This window comes from Colobus angolensis, unplaced genomic scaffold, assembly GCF_000951035.1.
Source record: "Colobus angolensis palliatus isolate OR3802 unplaced genomic scaffold, Cang.pa_1.0 Scaffold2, whole genome shotgun sequence".
Lineage (NCBI taxonomy): Eukaryota > Metazoa > Chordata > Mammalia > Primates > Cercopithecidae > Colobus > Colobus angolensis.
Window position 1 is genome coordinate 15,877,797 of NW_012115154.1, and position 25,528 is coordinate 15,903,324.

The window sequence follows — 25,528 nt, forward strand, 5'->3', positions numbered from 1 at the left end:
TGTGGAATTTTCATTAAGCCCCTCATATCTTCTCCAGGTCTAGGCCCTGAGGACAAATGAAGAGTCTAATCTTTGATCAAGGCTTACTTCAAGCCAAAATTATCTATTGCTCTAGAGAAACTCTTCCAAATGGTCATACCCTGCTGCTATGAAGGTGAGAGTCATCCCCACTGCTCACATATTGCATAGCTGCAGGATGCTAGTCAAAAGCTTGAAAAAAAAGATTAAACCTTACCCAAAACATCATTTCCATTAAAATTACATCACACCGAATATTATTACTGAAATATTTTTATCTTTCTGTAACTCTCACAAAACAAACATTACCCTTGAGGCAACCGTGCAGAATAACTTTCACTTAGGAGAAATGAAAAAGGAACAGACATTATAATTTTAGGGAAAGAACAAAACAATAATGATGCTGTTTCTAAAGGCCTTCCTTCATTTTTGTTCATTTGCTGATTATCCTTTGGCCAAATAGAACTGTGAAGGTTCAGAGATGGAAGGAGTCTTACCGATCATCTAGTAATTTCTACAGTTGTAGAAATTAAAGCCCAAGTAAGCCAAGGAACTTAGTTACTGTACCGATTCTTCTTCCTCTGGGAAACCTAGGAAATGAACTGGATGATAAGTGACATGACTCTCTTATTAATTTCAGCCATGTGATTGATTTAACAGGCTCTTCAGTCAAAAAGACCTGGGTGCTGTCCCCCTTTTACCACTTACCATCTGTTTAACCATGGGTAGATTATTTAGGCCTTTAAAAACCTCCATTTCCTCAATTGCAAAATATCACTTTTAAAGGACCTATCATGTAAAGAGGTGTTAGGATTAAATGAGAAATTGGTTAGAACAGTACTTGGGGTCATAGTTGACTACTACTATTGTTGTCATTTATCCTACATGTAATCCTACTGTTTGAGATAAGGCATTCTGGGAGATCAAGATTTAAGAGCTTTTGAAGGAGACAAAATCAGATTTTATCTTTTTTTTTTATCACATTTGCTTCAGAATGTTTAGTGTGTGTCCAGCTTCGATATCTGTGTTTCTTAGAAATTTTAAAAACTGGCAAAGGAAGGGAAAGGCCGGATTACAACAATTGTTGACATTTAGTGAGGGCTTAGTATAAAACAGGCTCTCTCCTAAGTGGTTTTTCTGTAGCAACCCATTTATTCCTGAAAACAGCTTCATGAAGTAGCCAGGTACTGTTCTAATGTCTGCTTTAAAGATGAAGAGACAGGCACAGGGGTTGGTTTAGACATGTGAACGTATATTTTATTATCACCTCCCACATTCACTTCTACAACTCTAACATTTGCAAGGCAAGAGAGGATTTGCCACCCTCTGGCGTCTCTCTTTTTTTTTTTTTTTGAGACGGAGTCTCACTCTGACACTGGGCTGGAGTGTAGTGGCCCAATCTCGGCTAACTGCAATCTCCACTTCCTGGGTTAAACGATTACCCTGCATCAGCCTCCGGAGTAGCTGGGTCTACAGGCGCACACCACCACACCCGGCTACACTCAGGTGTCTTGGATTTGATCTTCTGCTTTGGGCTGTGGCTTCAGGAGCTGGCAGCGGCTTGCATGGTGGTGGGACAGGTTCCCACCAGTTCGCTGGGTGTCATAACATGCATTTCATAGCTCTCACCATATATAACAGTGAGCAAGTTTTTATTTATCAAAAAGGTAGCCCTTGATGAGGGGCTTGACTACCTGCTTATGAATTAACAAATAGCAGATATAAAGATTTTTAAGTCATGCTCTTGGGGCAAGATAATGCTTTGAAATACTATCGATCTGCTTGTTTTCTGGGTTTTCACCTTCTCCACCCCTTCCAAGTCAAGGTCTGAGTCTGAGTTCTGTTGGATATCCACTACAACTAAGAGTTATTATTGTTCTCAGCTTTGAGCCTTAAACTGGGCTTTTAGAAACTCTAAGTAAGATAGCAGTTTTAAAGAGAAGAAATTTTCCTGAACAACTAAATTAGGTTTTATCATAGTCAAAAGCATAGATTAACCAAGGCAAGCTCTAAAGTAAGAAGCAATATGGTAAAAAGAGAGCATGGTAAAAGCAAAGTTCTTATCACACAATAAATAGAAAGGCCTTTCTATTAATGGTATTCAAGAGAGAAAGAGGAATGAGAGAGAGAAGAGATGGGAGAGGAGATAGGAAGAGAAAAGCATAGAATGAAAGAAAAAAAGAAGAAATAAAATTGATGTGAAAGGAGAGCAAAGGATAGCAGAGAGAGGAACAAAGCAAAACCAGACTTCCCTCCTCCCCTCACTTTCTGCCTGGTGCCCAAATCCAGAGTGGAGGCAGAATGTAGAGATACCCAGATTGTTTTCAGGGAACTAAGTTAGGGAGGCACGTAAGGATCATCTCCTTCAATAAAAAGAGCATTGACGTCCTCATAAATTTTCTCTATTCTTAATGTGTCACTCTCCTATAACAGCCATAGTCAGTAAACTTTTTATGAATTCCTTTCTTAGCTTTGTGACTCATGTCTAGATTTAGTAGCCCTGATCTCTGTTTATCATCCCTTAACCTTAGCATTCAAATGATTCACCAATTTATGCATGCAATTGTATTGTGATGCCTTATTTTCCAATCTCCAAAGAAGCGTCATTTGGGAAATATTGTGCAGGTCTGGATATAAATGTTACTCTATCCGATATGTAATTCATACTTACAAATTGAAAAAGTTTCAGAATTTTTATGGGGACATTTAAAAACGTTAGGTGGCTTAAAATATTCCCTACTGATGTACATCATCTCATTTGAAATAATGTATTCAATGGAAGCAAATGATCTAGTGAAGAGTATTCTTCATCTTGCTTTCCATCATAACTTACAGCCATATCTCAGTTCTCAAAATGCTTTTCCAATTACAGCTAGCACTTGATCATTTGCGTGCACAGCACTTTACCTGAACAATTGTTGTGGCGCTTTTACCTTTCTGCCTTGCCACCTGTCCTGAGACCTCCCTCGGAAATTGTAGTTGCTGAGTCTGGAGTAGAGAGGTTGGTGATGATGCAGTAAGCATACACTGTGTCTAACTTAGAATCTTACAAGATGTAATTGACCTCCATCTCCTTTGAAGACTCTCCGTGACCTCTAACAGTTGGAGTTCCTGAGGCCTTACCCTGGGCTTGCTTCTCTTTGCTTGATGTCTAAATGTTTTGTTTTTGTTTTTTTTTTTTTTTGGTGGTCATCTCTTCGGTTTCCATGGCACTAAATGCCGTCTTCATGCTGCCGCTCCAACATCTGTTACGCTCCAGATGTTTATATCTCGTTGTTTAGCAGGCGTCAGCATTTAACTCTCAGGCATCTCCAATCTGACTTGTTAAAAATGAAACTTTTGATCCCTCCAGCAGGAAAATGTGTTCTTTCGTTTATTCATTTAGACAAAAAACTGGCAGTCATCGTACACTCTCGTCTCTTTCTCTCTTTTTCTTTTCCTCACTCCTTCACTACTTGCCATATCCAACCCATCAATAACTTCTATTTTTTAAATTTCTGTCAAATATATTTTAAACGTACTTACCTTACCTCCACTGCCATTACCCTGATTGTAGCTACTCTCACCTCTATCCAGGGCTACAAGATCTTCTACCCCTACTGACCTCAATCCATTCTCCATGTAACAGCCGGAGGGATCTTCTAAAAACAGGAATTCGATGGTTTTGCTTCCCTCCTTAGAACCTGTTAGTGCTTCCTATTGTTCTTCGTGTCAGGTATCCACACTCTTTCTCGGGGTCTCAAACCTTGTGCAGAACAGCTTCTTGCTAAGCTCAGCCTGAGCCCCATCTCATTCAGCCCTTTGATTTTTTTCTGGAACTCACCAAGTTGTCTCTCCTCTTATAACCTTTGTGTCATGGGCATTCGAGCCAGAGCAACTCCATCTTGAATAGGGGCTGGGTAAAATAAGGCTGAGACCTACTGGGCTGCATTCCCAGACATCCTTAGGCATTCTAAGTCACAGGATGAAATAGGAAGTTAAGACTTTGCTGATAGAACAGGTTGCGGTAAAGAAGTCGGCCAAGACCCACCAAAACCAAGATGCAATGGGAGTGATCTCTGGTGGTCCTCATTACTATACGCCCTCCGGAGTTGTGGCAGTTTACAAATGCCATGGCAATGTCAGGAAGTTACCCTATATGGTCTAAAGAGGGGAGGAATCCTCAATTCCAGGGAATTGCCCACCCTTTCCCAGAAAACTCCTGAATTATCTACTCCTTGTTTAGCATATAATCAATAAATAACCATAAAAATGGGCAACCATCAGCCCTCAGCCCTCAGGGCTGCTCTGCCTATGGAATAGCCATGTTTTTTCCCTTTACTTTCGTAATAAACTTGCTTTCACATACTCCATGGACTCGCCCTGAATTCTTTCTTGAGTGAGATCCAAGGTCCAGATTGGGATCCCTTTCCAGTAACATTTGTACCATCTCTTCCTGCTATCTAGAACTTTCCCCTGTCCCACCTACCCATGCCCCTCACTCCCAACCCAGCCCTATCCTCCATCACTTACTTTTTGATCCTAAATATCAATTGCTTTGACACGGTCCATGTTCACCCTAAGGAGATCCTTCCTGTTGTTTTTATTTTACTAAAACCTATTTATTTCCTGAGAATTACCCATCCTATTGAATTCTTATTTAGTCTCTTTTTCCTGTGTCATCTTTTAAGATATTCTTTGAAGATCAAGTCCACGTCTATTTTATTCACCACTAACAAGCCCATTGCCTGCGCCCGTGGTGAGTCGCTTATTGAATGAAGGAATTTCCCACCAATAACATGTGAGTTAGATAGGAACTACCTCAAGCTCATCTCAGAGAAGTGCTTTTTCACGTGTCTAAATCTCCCATCTTTCAGCCCCTTCACCACATTTACGTAGTTTTCTTAAAAAGCACTTGGTTGGAGCTAGTTGCAAGTATAAGTGGGAAATTCAGAATTTGTAATGTTAGTTCCTGATAGCTCGGAAATGTGTGCTCTGGGGATCCAATCATATGATCATTTGTTCTGCTTCAGGTCCTTTGCTAGCCACCCATATCCTGCTCCAGTCAATTCGCACCCTTTAATTCCCAAGGGTGTAGGTCAGAAATAATGCTCAGTACTTTCAATCCTGGCACTGCTAGCAGCAATAGGTCAGGCAAATGCTGGGGTTGCTGGGACCACTTACAATGTGGAATGGGGAGGAGCAGTTCTAAGATCATTAATGGTTTCAGCATAGAAAACAAAAGTCCAGAGACCTGCCAAAGCCCTGTGGGGTGATCGTGGTTCTGTAAGAACTTGACCTCTGAGTTGGGCATTGCCTATAATTACAGCCTGCCCATCTTTCTTTCCTTTTCTTCCTTTCTTTCTTTCTTTCTTTCTTTTCTTTCTTTCTTTCTTTCTTTCCTTTCTTTCTTTCCTTTCTTCTTTCTTTCTCTTCTTTCTTTCTTTCTCTTCTTTCTTTCTCTTTCCTTCTTTCTTTCTTTTCTTTTTCTTTCTTTCTCTGTCTCTTTCTTTCTTTCTTTCTATTTTACTTTAAGTTCTGGGATACATGTGCAGAATGTGCAGGTTTGCTACATAGTTATACATGTGCCATAGTGGTTTGTTGCACCTATCAACTCGTCATCTAGGTTTTAAGTCCCACATGTATTAGGTGTTTGTCCTAATGCTCTCCCTCCCCTTGACCCCCTCCTCCCCGAAAGGCCCTGGTGTGTAATATTCCCCTCCCTGTGTCCATGTGTTCTCTTTGTTCAACTCGCACTTATGAGTGAGAACGTGCAGTGTTTCGTTTTCTGTTCCTGTGTTAGTTTGCTGAGAATGATGGTTTCCAACTTCATCCATGTCCCTGCAAAGGACATGAACTCATTCTTTTTTATGGCTGCATAGTATTCCATGGTGAAATTACAGCCTTTCTATTCAGCATCCTCATTTTTAAGCCTCTCAAATGTCTTAGATTATGGTTATCAGTGCATAAGCCCTACACTGTGAGCTTACTAAGAATATTTTCTTATGTCTGCTATCATTGGGTGATATGGTTTGGCTGTGTCCCCATCCAAATCTCATCTTTAATTGTAGTTCCCATAATCTCTACATGTCATGGGAGGTACCTAGTGGGAGTTAATTGAATCTAGGGGGCAGTTACCCTCATGCTACCCTCGTCACTATTCTTGTGATAGTGTGTGAGTTCTCATGAGATCTGATGGTTTTATAAGGGAATTTTGCCCCTTAGCTTGGCACTTCTCCCTCTTGCCACCATGTGGAGAAGGGCATGTTTGCTTTCCCTTCCACTGTGATTGTAAGTATCCTGAGGCCTCCCCAGCCATGCTGAACTGTGATTCAATTAAACCTCTTTTCTTATAAATTACCCAATCTCAGGTATGTCTTTATTTAACAGCTCGAGAATGGACTAATACATTGGGCTAAAATAAACTGTCCCTATACATAAGGACCATGTTGTAAAAACTTCTCCACTGTTTCCATCTTTTGCCTAGAACATAGAACAGGAGTTAAACGCTTCCATGATGCATAAAGTTGAGTAATAGATTTAAAAGTACCATTGGTCAGTTGAGCGCTGTGGCTCACACGTGTAATCCTAGCAGTCTGGGAGGCTGAAGTGGATGGATCATCTGAAGTCAGGAGTTCATGACCAGCCTGACCAACTTGGAGAAACCCCATCTCTACTAAAAAAAAAATACAAAATTAGCCAGGCATGGTGTAATCCCAGCTACTTGGGAGGCTGAGGCAGGAGAATCACTTGAACCCAGGAGGTGGAGGTTGTGGTGAGCCAAGATCATGCCATTGTACTCCAGCCTGGGCAACGAGTGAAACTCTGTCTTTAAAAGAAAAAAAAAAAAAAAAAGAAAAGAAAGTTTCTGGGGGCCAGAATTCTGAAATAAGGGGGGCCAGAATTCTGAAATAATGATGTCCACAGGGCCATGCTCTTTCTGAAGTTTCTGGGGGAAAAGTCCTTCCTTGCCTCTTCCAGCTTCTGGTGGTTGCAATCCTGGAGTTCCTTGGCATGTCACCGCATCCCTCCAGTCTCTGTCTTGTCATCACATGGTATTCTCCCTGTGTGTGTCCGTGTCCAGATCCCCTCTTCTCATGAGGACAGCAGTCATTGGACTAAGGCTCATTCTTACTCTAAGATGTCATCTTAATTTGATGACATCTACCAAGACCCTATTTCCAAATAAGGTCACATTCATGGGTTCCAGGTGGACATGATTTGGGGATGATACGATTCAATGCAGTGTATTAGGGTTCACTTGTATTCAGTTATATCAGATAATATCATTAAGTGTTTCTTAAGCTTTTAATATTTGAAAACAACCTTATTCAGAATAATTGATGAAACAACTACATTTCAGAATTTAAATAGACCTGCACAAGAAATTACAAATGGTCGTCAAGTACTTTTATACTTAGAATACCATGCTTTCCTCATGCAGGAAATTGGAACAGACCCTGGTCATGGGCGTGTTAAATCCTCCTCTTTCATCCTCCACTGATCTGTCTCATAACTTGATCACTCCTTTGGAACTGACTGTCATTTCTCAGTTTCATTCTAGGAGGCTTAAAAGTTCTACAGAGCAAAAGTATTTTTCTGCCTCTTTTTCCTTTTTTGCTTGTTACTTTTGTCGAGGGGTCAGCAAATGTACTCTGAAGAGCCACACGGTAAATAATATTAGTAACATTAGGCTTTGTGGGCCTCACAGTCTTTACCGCAACCATTCAACTCTGCCTTTGTAGTGCGATGGCAGCCAGAGATAGCCTGTAGACAAATCAGCACGCCCAAGTTCCAATGAAACTGTATTTATGGACACTGACTTGTGCGTTTTATATAATTTTCATGTATTGTGAAATATTACTCTTCCTTTGATCTCCCATCCATTTAAACCTGTGAAAAGCATTCCTAGCTGGAGGACTGGGCCAAGAAGAGGTGGGCCAGAGTTTGTTTCTTGATTTCTGCCAAGTCTTCTTCCCTCTCTCTTGCTGGTTGTCTGCCTTTGCTCCGCCTTTCCTGGTGTAGAAGACATTCTGCAGGGTACTGTGTTTCATATCTTTTTTTTTTTCTTTCTTTCCCTTCACCTCCTCCCTTTAACTTCCCTTCCCTTTTCTTCTCTCCCCCTGCTACTACTATGTCCCTAAAATAAATATTCACTGCCCCTAAACTATACTTGATCATTACATGTTGATTACTGTAATCACTTCATATTTTCTAAAATTTTGAGGAGTGTGATATAGGTCATAGTGATAACATGAGGGTAGTCATTCTCTTATTTAGAGGTAGAAAATAGATTTAAATTTCTGGCTTAATATGAGTATGAATTGTAATAATCCCCTGAATATTATTAGAAGTGTGGATTTTTTTTCTCTGCTGAGTGATCAGCCTCCAAACATATCCACAATTGGAGAGAGCCCTATGAAAGCCCTGTGTCCCCATTACTCAGCCTCAGTAAGTTTCCACTCATAGCCAATGTTGTTTTATTTGTACCTGTCTCCTGTGAAATTATCTTGAAGCAAATTCCAGACATCAGTGTATTTTAGTGTGTATCTCTTAAAAACAATGACTCTAAAAAAAAGAATATATACAATCATAGTAACACATCTAGAAACAATAAAAATTCCTTAATGTCTTTAAATATCCGGTGTTTACATTTCCCTTAATTGTCTTATAATTATTTTATGTACGATTGGCTTGAACTGTAACCTACACAGTGATTAGTTGATCTACTTCTTACATCTCTTAATTTTTAGATGCAGTCTTTTTGTGTCTCTCTTTCTTTCTCTGTTTCTCTTCCCCTTATGTTAACAGTTTATTTGTAAAAGAAAGTTAAGTCTTCTGCCTGTGGTGTTTCCTACGGTCCTGTTAACTGATATCTTCCCAGTGGTATGGTCTAGAGATTTGATGAGATTTATGTTGCATTTGTTAATAATATTTTATAATTGGTGCAGTATCCTTCCATCAAGAGGTCCAAAATGCCTACTTGTCTTTCTTTTGTTATGTTAGCAGCCATGGATGACGGTTAGTGTAATAATTAGCAGTTGCAAAATCATGATGTTCTTCAAACACTTGGGGTGTTTATCCTTAAAAAAAAAAAAAAATTGCTCCCTGTTGAACTAGTTGATTATCCTGAGTTTTTATAGGAATTATAGGATAAATATTTATTTGTTTCTTTAATTTATAAGATTTCAAAATAAATTTGTTTTCTAGTATTCTCCAGAGGCAATCAATGAAACCTGATGCTTATATATTTGGCGTTTTGTAATTCAGTCTATTGCAATTATTATTCTTATTCATGATCACATTGCCCCATGTTCAGCCAGTGGGTGTACCTTCTAGTTGGTTTTTAAATGTTTAGGACATGGCTGGGCGCGGTGGCTCATGCCTGTAATCCCAACACTTTGGGAGGCTGAGGTGGGTGGATCACGAGGTCAGGAGATCGAGACCATCCTGGCTAACATGGTGAAACCCCGTCTCTACTAAAAATACAAAAAATTACCCGGGCTTGGTGGTGGGCGCCTATAGTCCCAGCTACTTGGGAGGCTAAGGCAAGAGAATGGTGTAAACCCGGGAGGCAGAGGTTGCAGTGAGCCGAGATCGTGCCACTGCACTCCAGCCTGGGTGACAGAGCAAGACTCCATCTCAAAACAAAAAAAAAACAAAAAAAAAAACAAATTAGGACATGAGGACATGACCTTTGTGGTCTGCTGCTTCTTCCTTTGGGATAAAACAGGATGGTGTCAGCTAATCTCTTGCCCCACATCTGGAGCCTACTACTTCTCTGCCCCACTCACTTTGCTTCTCTGCTCTTCGTTTGGAATAGGAAACATAATTCATTTACCTCTGTGGAAACTCTGTTGTTTTAGAGGGGAGAATGCCACTCTAGCAGTAGTATCAGAGGTTAAATAATGGAACCAACCAATCCAGCAACTCTGGCACTTCTGAAATTTAGACAAGTGGGTCACTCTTCTTAGTGCTCTTGGAATCCACCTGCATTATGTTGTAGAGAGCAATGCAGGCAAACTCTGAAAACCACCCTCATGTGTGGCTCACTCTGAGGCCTTCAAAAACATATCCTTTGGACTTCAGATCTGCTCACTACACATAGGTTGCAATAGACATCATGTTATTCCCATAATAGTCTTCAATAAATGCTTCTCAAACAAATATCAATGAATAAATGGCATTTTTAGCTTTTAGAGATGAAAATGACTTAGCACATTTTGTCTGATACTCCATTTTTACTTCAGGAAACTAAGTCCTTGATATTTCCAGTGATTTGCCCAAGTTCATAGTGTAAAGTAGCAGAAGATTTAATCCCTCAATCATCTGACCTCAAGTACATTGTTTCCTGCTATACCTACTGCCTCTAGACCGTATTAGATAACTTAGCATTAATTATTTTGACCATTGTCCATTTCTTTTTTTTCCTTCCTTCTTTTCTATAGGGATTAAAAAACTTTCTGTCTACCCTCTGAATTTTTGATCATTGAAATCATTGAAATCTATGAACTCAACTGACATTAGGTACATTAACATGAGATAAAACATTTTAATTACATACATATGCATGTATTCCCACAAAATATGGTCCTTGAAAATGTGTTCGATGACTGAAGCTTATATAACATCCTGAGCTACAGAAAAGAATAGGGGCCTGGTGCTTCTAGGGATAGTGGTGACACAAATTATGCGAGGTGAGGAAAGGAAATAAATGCATGTTGAGCAAAGGTTGTCTTGTCATGCAGATATAGTCTCTTTGGTAATAAAAGTTGTCTTCAAGCAGCCCTGAGAAGAATAGGTGTGAGTCTAAGTCACATTCTGGGCATGGTGTCCACCCCTTTTGTAATAGAAATTCATCTTCCCTGGTTGATGAGATTCCCAGAGAGACAATTCATGACAATTATGTTTCTTTCAGAGGATCTGCCCTTAGTCAGAAAAGGAAAGTTCAGAAAAAGTTCTCCCTGCACTTTTGGGGGAGAAAGAAGGACAAGAAACAGGGAACAGAAGATCAGAGAGAACTTGGTTCTCCTTCAGTTCGAGGTACTCAGGATATCAAAGCACCATGTTTGGGGATATTGTTTTGTGGACCCCAGCAGTTCCTTTATTTCTCTTTCTCTCTGTCCCTCTTCCTTTCTCTCTCTCTGTCTCTGTGTGTGTGTGTGTATGTGTGTTTGTTTGTGTGTGTGTCTCTTCTTTCTAATGTAAATAACCATGAGCCTCCCGTGATTGTTGTTCCCATGATAGTGAGTAGCAAGTCTAACAAAGGTTCAGGTAACCGCCAGGCCAGCAGACCAAAAACAATAAGCTGTTCACTGTTCACTAAGCTGTTTGTACAGTATGTCCCTATACCCATTTCCAAGTCTGAGATGACTATTTCTAGCACAATTCAAAAATTACTTTATTTCACAATAATAATAGAAACTCAGAAGGTTTACTATCTCACTTACCTAAGTAAGGGTGGTAATGCCTTACGCTATAGAAATAATCATCACTTACCATAAATGAATCACCTTAGTGTTGCCAACATACTGAAAAAGCAAATAACAAACAAGATAATTTTAATAGTCACTTTATTGCCTTCCTGCAAAGTGCTAAGGAACTGATTTTTTTTCTTGAACGTTACCTCTTGAGGATCCCCTGGATCTTTTTAATTCCCAGATCAGAGATCTGCTAGCTTAGCATTTGGCAAAAATGATGATTTATCCTATTCAAGCATTAAAGTATCTATGTCTATTTGGGTTTCAGGTGACCAGATGGCTAAGCAGGGCACCTTTACTTCTTTTATTCTTAATTTTATTTCATTAACTCAGCAAGTATTTATTGAGCACTAGAGTACCAGTATCAGTAATCTGTAAGGGAATAAGGATTAAACAACAAAAATGACACCCATAGGGACCTTAACAGAGTAGTGGCTACAACAAATATGTTACAAAGACACTGTAATAAATGCAAACACAGCCAGAATTATAGATTGTTAGGGAAGCACATGGAAACGGACAGCTGACCTGCACTTGGCCTGGCGTTGTGCTATTGGGAAGTGATTGGTATTTTCTGACAAAGTGCTCTGAAGCCGAGGCCTAAGGGACTAAGCAAAGCAGTGTGGCAGTGTCCCTGCATGCGGGCAGAATTTTCTGGGTTTAGGGGCACTTTAATATTTTGATAAGCCTCAGAGATAATTTTTTTTTAGTGAGTGATATCACCAGATACATTTGTACTTTTGTGAAGATTAACGTTGAGAACACCAATTGTAGTCCCTTTGAATATGTTAACTCTGCTGTCTTCAAGGTTTTCTTTCTCTAAAAAGCTATTTCTAGCTAATTATCCTCACTAAGGAGAGTGATCTGTCAGACTGTGTTGCTAAGGCTCCTCACAATGGGGGCTGCTGCAGTGACTAGAGACTGAGTCAATGGGGAAAATTAAATACTTCCAGGGATTGATTATTTGGGAATTTTCTTCCAAGGGAAGTTCAGAGAAAGCCCCTCCCTGCACTTTTTGGAGAGAAAGGGAGCAAGAAACAGGGGACAGAAGATCAGAGAGACTTTGGTTCTCCTTTATTTCTAGGCACTCAGCACACCAAAGCACCACACTGTGGAGTATTGTTTTGTGAGCCCTGACACTTCCTTCCTTTCTCTTTCTCTCTGTCTCTCTTCCTCTCTCTCTCTCTCTCTCCTTTCTAATGTAAATAATGTCATCTGTCTTATCAAAGAGTCTTTAATTAGGCCTCTTGCCTGGATTGGAAGCAATGAGAAAGGGCCACAACCCATCAAGGGAAAGTCACACAGCTCACGTTGCCCCCAAGGATATAAATTGCTTGGATGTGTTTAATCTTCCCATGTTTGAAGAGATGGGCAGTGATGTGAACCAGGGTCAGCATGAAAGGCAGGGCCATCTTGGGCGATTTTAGCCTGTTAATAGGGAATCCAACTGTCCTTTTCAATTGTATCTTTTCTGCTGCATCAAAGCTTTTCAGGTAGCAATGTCAGAAAGAGCGTAATCTCTCATTTTAGCCTGGTACAACTGAAGTTTAAACTAACTGCTAATTGAAAACAAAATTCCCCAACAATAAAAAATATATTTACAAAATTAAACATGAAACACTTTTTTTGAAATATTGCATAGATTAAAGAATTTGTTCTAGGTTATCAATGTGTTTATTATTTATATGCTGCCTCTCATTATTTAGATGACTCTAGCAGGTGCCTGCAAATGAACGTGTATGTTTTTAGGTTGTACCATAATTACTCATTTTGTGTGTCTTCTTCCCACTGGCTTTGGTGGCATCAGATGTATGTTATTCATCTTCATGTGCTTAAGGCCAAGAACAGTGCTTGGAATAAAGCAAGTTGTTCAATAAATGGAAGCTCCCATGCTCACAACTCTGCTTGCCCTTTAAGGAGAGAGTATGTACACTTACCATAGAATAATTATTATCTTACTGTTCATCTCAGAAAAAAAAAACAAAAAAAACCACAATGGTTTTAAGAAGTACCTTGCACCTTACACATACTTTTATGTTGCTCTGTTAAAAGTCTTTGCAGTTTAGTATCTTATAAATATTGTAAGTAAAGGTCAAATTCTACAGGGGTCTATAATTTTAAATATTACTTTTATTGTTTTACCTGTGAAAACTTTCTAAGTTTTTTGCTTTACACTTACTATTACAGAGCTATCTGGTAGGACCTATAACCCCTGAACTACATTTTATTATTTTATTTTATTTTATTTTACTTTTTGGAAAGACAGAGTCTCACTGTGTTGCCCAGGCTGGTCTCAAGCTTCTGGGTTCAAGCAATCTCCCTGCCTCAACCTCCCAAAGAGCTGGGATTATAGGCATCAGCCACCACACCTCTCCATGAACTACATTTCAAATGGGTATTTTATAGGAATCATCAATGATGATAATGAGAGAGATCTGGAAAACAAAATGAAGAAAGAGTCAAGGAATATTATTGGCACTGTCATGCGTGTCGACACGCCAAACAGGCTTTGTGTGAGCAACAAGGCTGTTTATTTCACCTGGGCGCAGGCAGGCTGAGTCCAAAAAGAGAGTCAGCAGAGGGAGATAGGGGTGGGACCGTTTTATAGGATTTGGGTGGGTAGTGGAAAATTACAGTCAAAGGGGGTTATTCTCTGGCTGGCAGGGGCGGGGTGTCACAAGGTGCTCAGTGAGGGAGCTTCTGATCCAGGAGAAGGAATTTGACAAGGTAATGTCATCAGTTAGGGCAGGAACCGGCCATTTTCACTTCTTTTGTGATTCTTCACTTGCTTCAGGCCATCAGGATGTGTATGTGCAGGTCACAGGGAATAAGATGGCTTAGCTTGGGCTCGGAGGCCTGACAGGCACAGTATTTATTCAACTTCTGTAGACTAATGGGCACCTTTCTAGGTAGCAGAGATTCGTCAATATGTACAATCTGCAAAAGTTAAAAAACAAACACACTTCTCTGACATCCGGGAGTTTATCGTCCTCCTTTAAGAAGGTGGTGGGGGAGACAGACGATACAAAATAAACGTCATAAAGGAGGAAACTGTTGACTATGTTAGACGGTGATGTGTGCTGCAGGAAAAAATAGAGGTGACGTAGGTGTGAGAAGACTTTCCTTTATCCTCTGAGGCTTTGATGATGGAGTCTATGAAATAATCTGAAGGGAGGCAGATGAACAGGAGAAAAGATACACAAATTTGTTACCTACAGGAGGACACCACGGGAAAGAGACCTGAATACCCAAAAGCCCAGTGAGATTTTGAAGCTTCTATACCCTCTTCCTGGGGAAGAAGGTAGAGTGCATATAGTCAGAATTTAGGGGAGAGTAAATAAATTCCGGGAAAGACAAATGGCCCGGAGCATAGGGGATGGCTGAGTGCAGGGTTCACCTCCAGGCTCCTCTCTTGTTTTTTGTTGTAGTGGTGGTGGTGCTGGTGTGAAGGGAGAGGAAAATCAGTGTGTTTTTCTCCTCAGAGCATATTGTAAAGCTAAATTAGTCATTATTTAAATTTACTTTATTTAAAAACTTTAAATTTACATTATATATGTTGAAATTGAAGCTATGCAATTATAATATAAACATGGCTTTACAACTAAAGCATGTTATAATTTAAATAATTATTTTTTTGTATAAAATCCTAGGCAATATTGTAAAATTATATAGACCCGCCAACTTTTTCCACTTAAATTTTCTGAGTAAAGTTTAAGGGTGTTGAATTTTCCAGTGATTTTTTTTTTTCTTTCTTTTTGTCTCTTGTGATCTGAGTTTTCGTCTCTGGTTGGTGAGATTATTGGGGCAGGGACAGTTGAGTTCCTTTTGGACGATCCTTCCTAAGGCAGGTAAAGGGAGCTCAGAAAAAGCTCCTGCCTGAATTTGCTGTTCTACAGGTGCCCTAAGTTTGAAGCAACCAGCATGACAAAGTGACACATTTTGGATGATATTTTCTTAACCCCTTCAAAGGTAAAAGGTAGAGTGGGTTATATGTTTAAACAGGACAGTCGGGTGGGCCTCAGTGAGGATATGTCCTGTGAATAGAGACCAAACAGAGGTGAGAGAGCTAGCCCGGGGAGGCTTTTAGGGGAAGCATCTTCTAGTCAGAGGAAACAGCCCAGGCAAACATCTTAAAACAGAAGCATCTGGCGTGTTTGTTTGTTTGCTGTTTTTTTGAGATAGAGTCTAGCTCTGTCGCCCGGGCTGGAGTGCAGTGGTGCGATCTTGGTTCACTGCAGCCTCCACTTCCTGGGCTCAAGTGATTCTTCCACCTCAGCCTCCTAAGTAGCTAGGACCACAGATGTGGGCCATCATGCCCAGCTAATTTTTTGTATTTTTGGTGGAGACGGGAGCTGTGTTGCCCAGGGTGGTCTCAAACTCCTGAGCTCTCGTGACCTGCCCACCTCAGCCTCCCACAGTTCTGGGATTACAAGCATGAGCCACCACGCCCAGCCCATTTAGCATGTTTGAACCACAGCTGGAAGGTCAGTGTGGTGTAGTAGATATTAGGAGTGATTTTTTTTAATGAAGATCAAGCAATACGTTATAAAATATCCTTAAATAACAGGGAGTGTTCTCTTTAAAGTTCCTCGGGAATGGTCAGTCATGGATCCAAGATGGCATTTACTTAGTCTTCAGGTTTGAATTCAAGATCAAAATCTAATTCCTGTTACAAGCAGCAAGAATCAAAGAGTAACATCTCCTTGCTACGCAGGTGAAGCGACTCATTATTGCCACACAGATGAATTCTTGACTAGCAAATACGCATAAACTACATCCCTACCCAGTGTGAGTGAAAAAGGAAGGGGAAGAGTCGCTTGTCTAAGTATTGATATAAATGTAGTCAGTAACTCCGGCTGTATTGTAAAAGGATTTTAACATCTCTACAGCGGAACAAAAACATTCACAGATATCCTTCTTCCTTGAAAACGGCTAATGCTTTCCCAGAAAAAAGACACATATAAGCTCCCAATTGTTCTTCAAGTGGGTGAGAATGGTCTGTCATTCTTTATACTTGTTCACAGTGCTTCATTTGTCATCCATCTTTGGGCTGTAATTGTGAGCTTAAAAATGATCAACATTTTCCACCAGCTGCAGAATGTCATCTGCACTTTGAGCTCATTTCCTCAGTGTTCCCTACAGAGTTCCATCTGCTTTACATACCTTATTCCTCTACCCTTGATTAAAGCTGCTCATGCTACCTGAACTGCATGCACAGCTGACATTATGGAATGCCTCAAACTACCACAGTGTGCTGTAGTGAGATGGCTTTCCTATCAGAGTCCAGGCTTACAAACATGCATGAAGTGTTTCTCATACATTGCATATTTGGGGATAAAAAAGACAATGACAACCAATTTTTAATTAGTTACATCAGGGAGATCATAATTATTGAACTTCTAAACAAAACGATGATCTATAAATGTGTGGTCTTCAACTTATCTACGGGGAAGACTGATGAAACTTTCAAATGAATCCTCTTACGAATGACTAAAAAACACTGCATCATAATCTAACATTATATTAAGTCTTTTTGCCTGAATGTTTTCTAAACAATTTTGTAGAAGTTAATTAATACGTTGAATAACTAGACATTGTAACTAAAGAATTATTTTGCAAGTTATTCAGCAAAGTACACATAGATCTTATAAAATGAGCAGTATTTGCTAGTGTCTTCCATAAATCTCAATGTTTATATAAAGTTTACTTGAAATAAGATACATCTTGTTTACATATGAAATATTTCATGTTTGTTTTCAATACCCAAATTAAGAAATATAATTTCAAATATAAAATTAAAGCTTATGTAATTTTCCAATTCTACTCTCCTTTCTCAATTCTTAGAATATTTTACTGATATTTGTGTTCTTAAACTTTACAAAAGTGACATCATGCATTAAATGCTCCTCTTACTTGCATTTTCTACTCAATGTTCTGATTTTGAAATTCACTCATGTTTGATAAATATACTTCTAATTGTTTTATTTTCAAGTATTTTATAACACTCAGTTGTATAACCATAGCTCAATTTAGTTTCCACTCTTGTTGGCTGACCTTTTAGATTGTTTATATTTACCATAGCAAACAATATTTACAATATATTTAATGTTCAAGAATTTCTTTAGGATATATAACTAGAAATAATAATTATTGTGGGATATTCTCATCTTCATATTTACTTGTTATTCCAAATTATTTTCCAAAATCGCTCCAAGAATGAAAGTATAGGTGTTCATATCCCCAAGAACTCTGGATACAGCTGAATTTTTAAGTATTTGCCAACCTGACAAACACAAAGCAAAATCTCACTGTAGTTTTTCTTTGTATTTCCCTGGGTATAGTGAAGACATGCATCTCCCTGAGTTGATTAACCATGTGGTTTACCCATTTGTAAATTGCTGGTCTATGTTTCTTGCCTATTTTTCTTTTGAGTTATTTCCCTTTTTGTTAACGACTTGTAGGAGTTCTTCATGCAGCTGGATACTAATATTTGTTAGACATATATCTTACAACTATGTCTTTTCTGTGGCTTAAATTTTCACATTCTTTATGGCATCTTGATGAAGAGGGGAGCTTAATTTTAACAAAACCATATGTAACCCATTTCTCCCACTAGAGTCCTTATCTTACACTTTCTTTAAGAAATAATAGAAAAAGCTAGGTGGGGTGGTTCACCCCTGTAGTCCCAGCACTTTGGGAGACCAAGGTGGGTGAATCACCTGAGATCAGGAGTTTGAGACCAGCCTGGCCAAAATGATGAAACCCCATCTCTAATAAAAATACAAAAAAATTAGCTAGTTGTGGTGGCAGGCACCCATAATCCCAACTGCTTAGGAGCCTGAGACAGGAGAATCGCTTGAACCCAGAAGGCGGAGGTTGCAGTGAGCCAAGATCGTGCCGCTGCACTCCAGCCTGGGCAGCAAGAGCGAAACTCCACCTCCACACACACACACACAAAGTAAATTAATAATAATAATAATAGTAGAGATGTTATTTTGTGCTTTCCTCTATGGACTTTGAAGGTCCGAGTTTCATTAGGCCTTGAATCCATCTGGAACTGATTTTTAAGTAGGGTTAAAGACAGGGATCTAATTTTATTTTTTCAATATGAATAAACAATTTTAAATTTCACATAAATATCTAATAACAGGTTGAGTTTATGTCAAGTTTACGTATATACATAGACTTTGCTTTAAGTTTTTAAAAATTTGTTGCAGTATTCTAATTGACTGTGCCTGTACGAAACCTACTTTAATCATGATTCCTGATGGGCCAATTCTCTCTGCATTGTTCTCCTTCTCCAACAGTGTCTTGGCTAGTCTTAGACCTTGGCTCTGGAATACAAAGTTTTGAGCCAGTTGCTCAATTACATTTATATACATGCACAGATTATTGAGAGTATGATTGAAAATGGAATTAATTTATGGACTACGTTGTTGATTCTTCCAATCCTTGAATATGGAATATTTCTTTATGTGATTCTTCTTTAACATTATTCATTCAAGTTTGAAACTTCTCCCCATAAAGATCTTGCACGTATTTTGTGAGGTGTTATTTTATTGTATCATAAATTATATTTTTTAAATATTGTATTTTCTTATTAGTTGTTACTGGAAATATAATTGATTTTTGTACATTGTTGTTATATTGAATAATCTTTTTCAAGCTGTAGGCTTCCCTAATAGGTTTGAAAGTTTATCAGCTTTCCATCTTCTCTCCAATTCATAGGATGATGATGATTATTATTATTATGATTATTATATTTTACTTCTCTTATTCTCATGACTAAGACCCAAGACAATGTTGAATAGAAATAGTGATTATAAGCATTCCTCTTTCTGATGAAAGAAAAAAGATTCTAATATTTTGCAATTAAGTTATTTCACTCCTAATTTATTTTTTTACACATGTGTAGGGGATTTACAGTTTATTCCTATATAACTGATTTTATTGAAATATTATCTATTATTTCTAGTGCATTTTCTTAATGTAATATATTGTATTAATTTTTAACATTAAACTATCTTAGTCTAAACACTCCAAGTATAAACCAAACTTGAATAACTCAAGTTTCTAAAATTAAGAATTCAAGCCAGGTGTGATGGCATAGACCTGCAATCTCAGTACCTTGGGAGGCCAAGGCATAAGGATTGCTTGAACCTAGGAATTCAAGACCAGCTTAGGCAACATAGGGAGACACCCATCTCTACCAAAAAAACATAAAAAGCCTGATTTAAACAGTGTTTAAATCAGTGGTGCTGATTTGTAGTCTCAGTGCACTTGGGAGGCTGAAGTGGAAGGATCACTTGAGCCTGGGAGGTTGATGCTATAGTGAGCTATAATCATGCCACTGTACTCCAGCCTGGGTGACAGAGAAGAGCAAGACCCTGTCTCAAAAAAAAAAAAAAAGTGAGACTACATCTCCACAAAAAAATTGGCCAGATGTTGTGGCTCATGCCTGTAATCTCAGCACTTTCAGTGGCCGAGGTGGGAGGAGTTCAAAGCCAGCCTAGGCAGCATAGTGAGAACCTGTCTAAAAAAAAAAAAAAAAAAAGAAAAACTATAAAAAAAAGAATTCAATAATATATAATCTGTCTTTTATGATAATCAGAATATATAACATAACCAAGGCAGTACAATGTAAATTCAACAAACCATAGGCACAGTTCTCTTGTAAAGCCATAATTGAAAAATATTATTGGCAAATCCATCTTTATTGGATCATTGTTATCAGCATACAAATACATTGTAATGACTGCCCTTTTAAATATAGAAAACCCCATCACTTTTGATGAAAGAAAATGACTTGGAAGAAAAATCTTCTTTTTTCTTTCTTTCTGCTCTCCCTTCAGGACTGACCTAATGAGTCTTTCTTTCACATTGAACCATGAAAGCCTCTTGAAAAGATCATATTACCATACTTTTGATAAATTCAGTAATTAATTTAGTTCTCATTTTACTTAACATGGAAACACCACTTAAGTTCGTCGATGACTGTCTTTCTGTTGAAACTGATCACGTGGCTTTCTCTGACTTTCCTCCCACTTCCTTGTCTACCTAGTCTTGGTCTCGTCGTTGGCTCCTTGTATTTCCCACAATTCCTCCCACCTTAGTAAATGGTATCGTCATTTGCCTGGGTGAATATTCAGTCCGAAATCCTCACAATAATCCTTGTTTCATTTTTTTCCCCGATAGGTCTCATCCAAAACATGACCAGATCTTTCTGGCTGTATCTTTACATGGTATGTTTAACTTGCACTTCTCTGTCACCTCCACTGCTGCCATCCAAAGTCCCAGTGACCATCTCCCATGAGCTAAAGCAGTAGTTTACAAGTCATCTCTGTGCTTCTACTCATGCCCTGCTACTAATTATTGACCACATATGAGCCACAATTACACCTATAATGCATAAATCATTCAAGTCACACTACTGCTTAAATCTCTACTGTAGCTTTCCATAACATGTAAGATAAAATCTGGTCTTTAGTATGCCTTACATATGAAAGATACTATAATATCTGTTCCCTGCCTTTTTGTCTTATATCATTTCCTACTCTTTTCTCTCCTTATTCTGTTCTGGCAAAATAACCTACCAGATTATTCCTCCCTTGTGGCCTTTACATTTGCCATTAGCTCAGCCTAGATTACTCTTCCAACTGATCTTCATATCATTCTGAAATTTGCTCAAATATTAGGCCCTTCCTTACCAATCTGCCTGAAATGGTATTTCTCACTCCTCTATCATTCTCTTTCCTCTTACCAAGCTTTTATTCATAGAAGATACAAGTAAGTAAAATAAACATTTCAGTTATTTATTTGTTTGTTTTCTGCTTCCCACATTTGAAACTAGGCTGTAAGTTGCCTGAGATGATGGATTTTGTATCTTGCTCATTGCCATACCTCTAGAACTCAGATAAATGACAAGCTTATTATGAGAAACTAGATATATCTTTCCAAGAAATGCATATTGAAGACATTCTTGAGTTTGAAGAAATGATTTTTAAAATATGAATTAATCTTTTATCTCCACCGGTTTTTGACACCCAAGCCTATGATCATGTGCTAGACCTTTCAACCTATGCTGCAATCTTATAGCCCACTATTCCAGACCTTTCAATGTCTGATACATCCAGATCCCTTACTTCCATTTACAGAATCCCTCTTGTCTCCAAGGTGTGTGTTCTGAGCAACAGGAAGGATAAAATTGCTCTTCTCACCTTGCTTCTTCATGTGGCACCTCCCCATTCATCTGTCATGCTTCACGACAAATGCTGTGTCACCAGGTTGCTCCACAGCCTTCTCAACCTGGGTTATATGGACCTTTTATTTGTACTCACAATATATCTCTATTTTAGCACTTCTTTCTATTTTGTAGTCTTAAGCTTAGAGTCCTCTAACTGCCATTGGACCATAAGCTCATAGACAAAAGGAAAGCAAGTCTTTTTCATCTTCGTGTCCCCAAAGGCTAGCACTACTGGTACTTTATAAATCAGGAACTTAATAAATAGGTTGTGGACGCATGAGTGATTAAATCATATTACCAACTTATGACATTTTTGATGTAATAGGTTATATGTTGTTGCCATTTTAAAATAATTATGTTAAAATGTCTAAAATAGTATCTATATATTGCCTCTTTCCCACCCAAAATGCTGTGGGAAAGACAATAAAAAGTTTGATTTTTCACCAAGCGTAACCCCACTGGGCCAAAGAGATGCAGGGTAGAAAGGTAAAAACAGTATTCAACCCAGAATTAGAACACATTTCTATTATTTTGCCACTAATTCTTAGTATTGTTTGGTGTAACCCACTTATTTCTGCTAAGACTTGGTTTCTTATTCACTAATAAGAGAAAGTCAAGATGGGTGTTCTCTGAGATCATATTATTTTGATATTATTTCATAGTCAAAAATTTTCGTGTAAGAATATGGCTTTCTTTAAGTGGTAGGGTTGTTTCCTTTGGATACATGCTTGTATAAGACTGCAAAGTTTTAAGTTTTGAAGAGAACAGTTCTTATTAATGCTATAGCATTTAATTGGAAATCCTAGCTCACATCTTACTCATAGTTAGTGTTCAAGTGTTGATTGATTGAGTCAGGATGATAGCATTAAGCCTTCTATGTCCAAGGAAAACAGACAAAATTATTAGGATACAGTTGCTAAGATGCAGGAGAAATTTAAAGATATAGAAAATGGAATTTATTAGTTTTATTAAGCAGGCCAAGTTATATGCAATATAAAAGATCTTAAGAATGTTTCATAGGTTACTACATACTGTGTTGCTGTGAGACCTACACTAGAAAGATCCAATGTTACCTGCAAAAAGTAACTATAGCAGACCATAAGGCAGCTAAGGAATTCAGACTACACATGGTATGTTGGCCACACCCAGTCTAGCAAGATGTATATACTCATTTTAATTTAGAAAGTCTGTAATATTCCTTTTGTAAAAAAAGCATCATGTCAGAGCAAATATGAAAAAAGGTTGAAAAAACCTCTCTGATTAACAAATTGCACATCAACTGGTACGATGACATGGTTTGAAAAGCAAAAATAGTACTTAGTTGCAAATACAGGTGTATAGGACACATATAAAAATTTTTCATTAGACTCAGCTCACACTTACTTTTATTAAAATGTGCTTAATGTGATCTTCAGACTGTATATGAATAACATAGAAAAGAATCATTGAACAGCTATTTTATATATAATATATATATATATATATATACACACACAGCTATAAAAAAATACACACACACACATATGAGTAAGAAACTGGTTACATTCTGGAAGGAATTGTTTTTTGCTTTTTTTTCACCGGTCATTTTCCAGCTTTATCAGTCCCTGGCCAGAACTCCAGCCATGCAAGGAATTGAGTTCTTGAGAAGTGAATTACTTGAGGATTACAGATAGTTTGAGAATATGGGCTCAGTGCCATTACTGACCAATAGAAACAACCAATAGAAACATGCCAATAGAAGCAACCAACAGAAACAACCAATGGAAACAACCAATGGAAACATGCCAATAGAAACAACCAATAGAAACATGCCAATAGAAACAACGGATAGAAACATGCTAATAGAAACAAGAAAAAGCAGAGGGACTTTTCTAATGTGCTCATGTCAACATAACTACGTTGGTTAATCTTGAGTGCCTGTTATTGCCAGGGACAGGAACAGGTCTCCAGGGTATGTTCCATATATGCCCAGTGTTTCAAATATACCATTAAATCAGCAGTATTTACAACAAAATAAAACGTGACAATTTATAAATAGGTGACTACATGATGAAACAGATACTAAATTCTCAATAGTTCCACAAGACATTTTCATAACGTAGTAATCCAAACACAGTATTGAAAAAGCATTAAACAGTGGCTTCTTTGTGAAATGAAACTTAGAAATTTAGAATTTGCTATATGCAGTAGTTTCTATTTGCATTATACACATAAATGATAACACATATTACATAAACACACTAAATATGGGAATAAGATTCTTAATTTTTCTACTTATGATACTAGCAAAGGAAAATCTATACAGTGTACATACCTGTTTTGTTCTAGATGTTGAACACATGAAAAATTGTTAATATCCATTTGTCACTTAAGATTTAATGGCTCTTCCACTGCCCTGAAGGGTGAGTCCCAGACCAGGCAGTATTCCTCACAAACTGACTTGAGAGCTGTGGGCCTTAAGGGAATATTGGAGGTAGTTTAGCAATACCCCCTGTGGCCTGTTGTGGTGATGACCACAGGGTGATGCTCCTTTTCCTTTGGAAAGGAGAGAAAAGAGTGGGAAGAACTGCGTCTTGTGGTTTGAGTGACAGCTCAGCCACAGTACAACAGAACAGGAAGAGTTCTGAGGTTTTTGACTCTGGTCCCTGCTTCCTGGAGGATGGCAACTCTGGACCTATCTGGGACCTAGGGTGACTTGCACCCTGAAGGGAAGGACACAGGCCTGGCTGGCTTTGCCACCTGCTGATTGTCGAACCCCAGAGCCTTGAGCGAATATAGGCAGCAGCCAGGGAGTAGTTACAGCGGACCTTGGGCAACACCCAGTCCTGTGCCAGCTTGAGGTCTGACCCCACACAGTCCTAGTGGTGGTGGCCAAGAGGTACTTGTGTCACTCCACCCCTAGCTTTCAGCGGCTCAGAACAGGGAGAGACACTCTTTATGTGTGGGAGGAAGAAGAAAGAGAACAAGAGTTTTCACCCAGTAATCTATAGAATCCTTTCAGATCTTGTCCAAGGCCATCAAGGTAGTATGTCTATGAGTCTGCAAGAACCACAGCATTACTGGTCTTGGGGTGCCCCTTAAAACTGTTACAGCTTAGATAACAATACCCAAGTCCTTCAGAATATCTGGAAAGTTTTGCCAAGAAGGATGGGGACAAACAAGCTGAGAAGGCGAAGACTACAATAAATACCTAGTTTTTAATGCCCAGACATCCAAGAACATCTAGCAGTATCAACACCATCCAGGAAAACATGACTTCACCAAATGAACTAAATAAGGTAGCAGGAACCAATCCTAGTGGAACAGAGATATGTGACTTTTCAGACAGATAATTCAAAATAGCTGTTTTGAGGAAACTGAATTTCAAGATAAAGCAGAGTGGGAATTCAGAATTCTATCAGATAAATTTAACAAACAGATTAAAATAATTATACATTTAAAATAACTAATTATATATCATATAATTATATTTTTAAAATTATTTTAATTAAAAAGAATCAAGCAGAAATTCTGGATTTAAAAAAGGCAATTGGCATGCTGAAGAATGCATCTGGGTCTTTTAATAGCACAAGTGATCAACCAGAAGAATTAGTAAGCTTGAAGACAGGTTATTTGAAAATGCACGGTCAGTGAAAACAGAAGAGGAAATAATGATTTTTAAAAATGAAGCACACCTACAGGGTCTAGAAAATAGCCCCCAAAGGGAAATCTAATAGTTATTGGCCAGAAAGAGGAGGTAGAAAAAGAGATGGGGTAGACAGTTAATTCAAAGATATAATAACAAAACCCTAGGGAAAGATATCAATAT

General features: G+C 38.4%; 1 protein-coding gene across 2 annotated transcripts in view; it reads left to right on the forward strand.

Annotated features, from left to right (window-relative positions):
- Nucleotides 1-25,528, forward strand: part of CNTNAP2 (contactin associated protein-like 2) — a 2,310,676-nt gene that overhangs the window by 1,484,905 nt on the left and 800,243 nt on the right. The window lies entirely within an intron of this gene.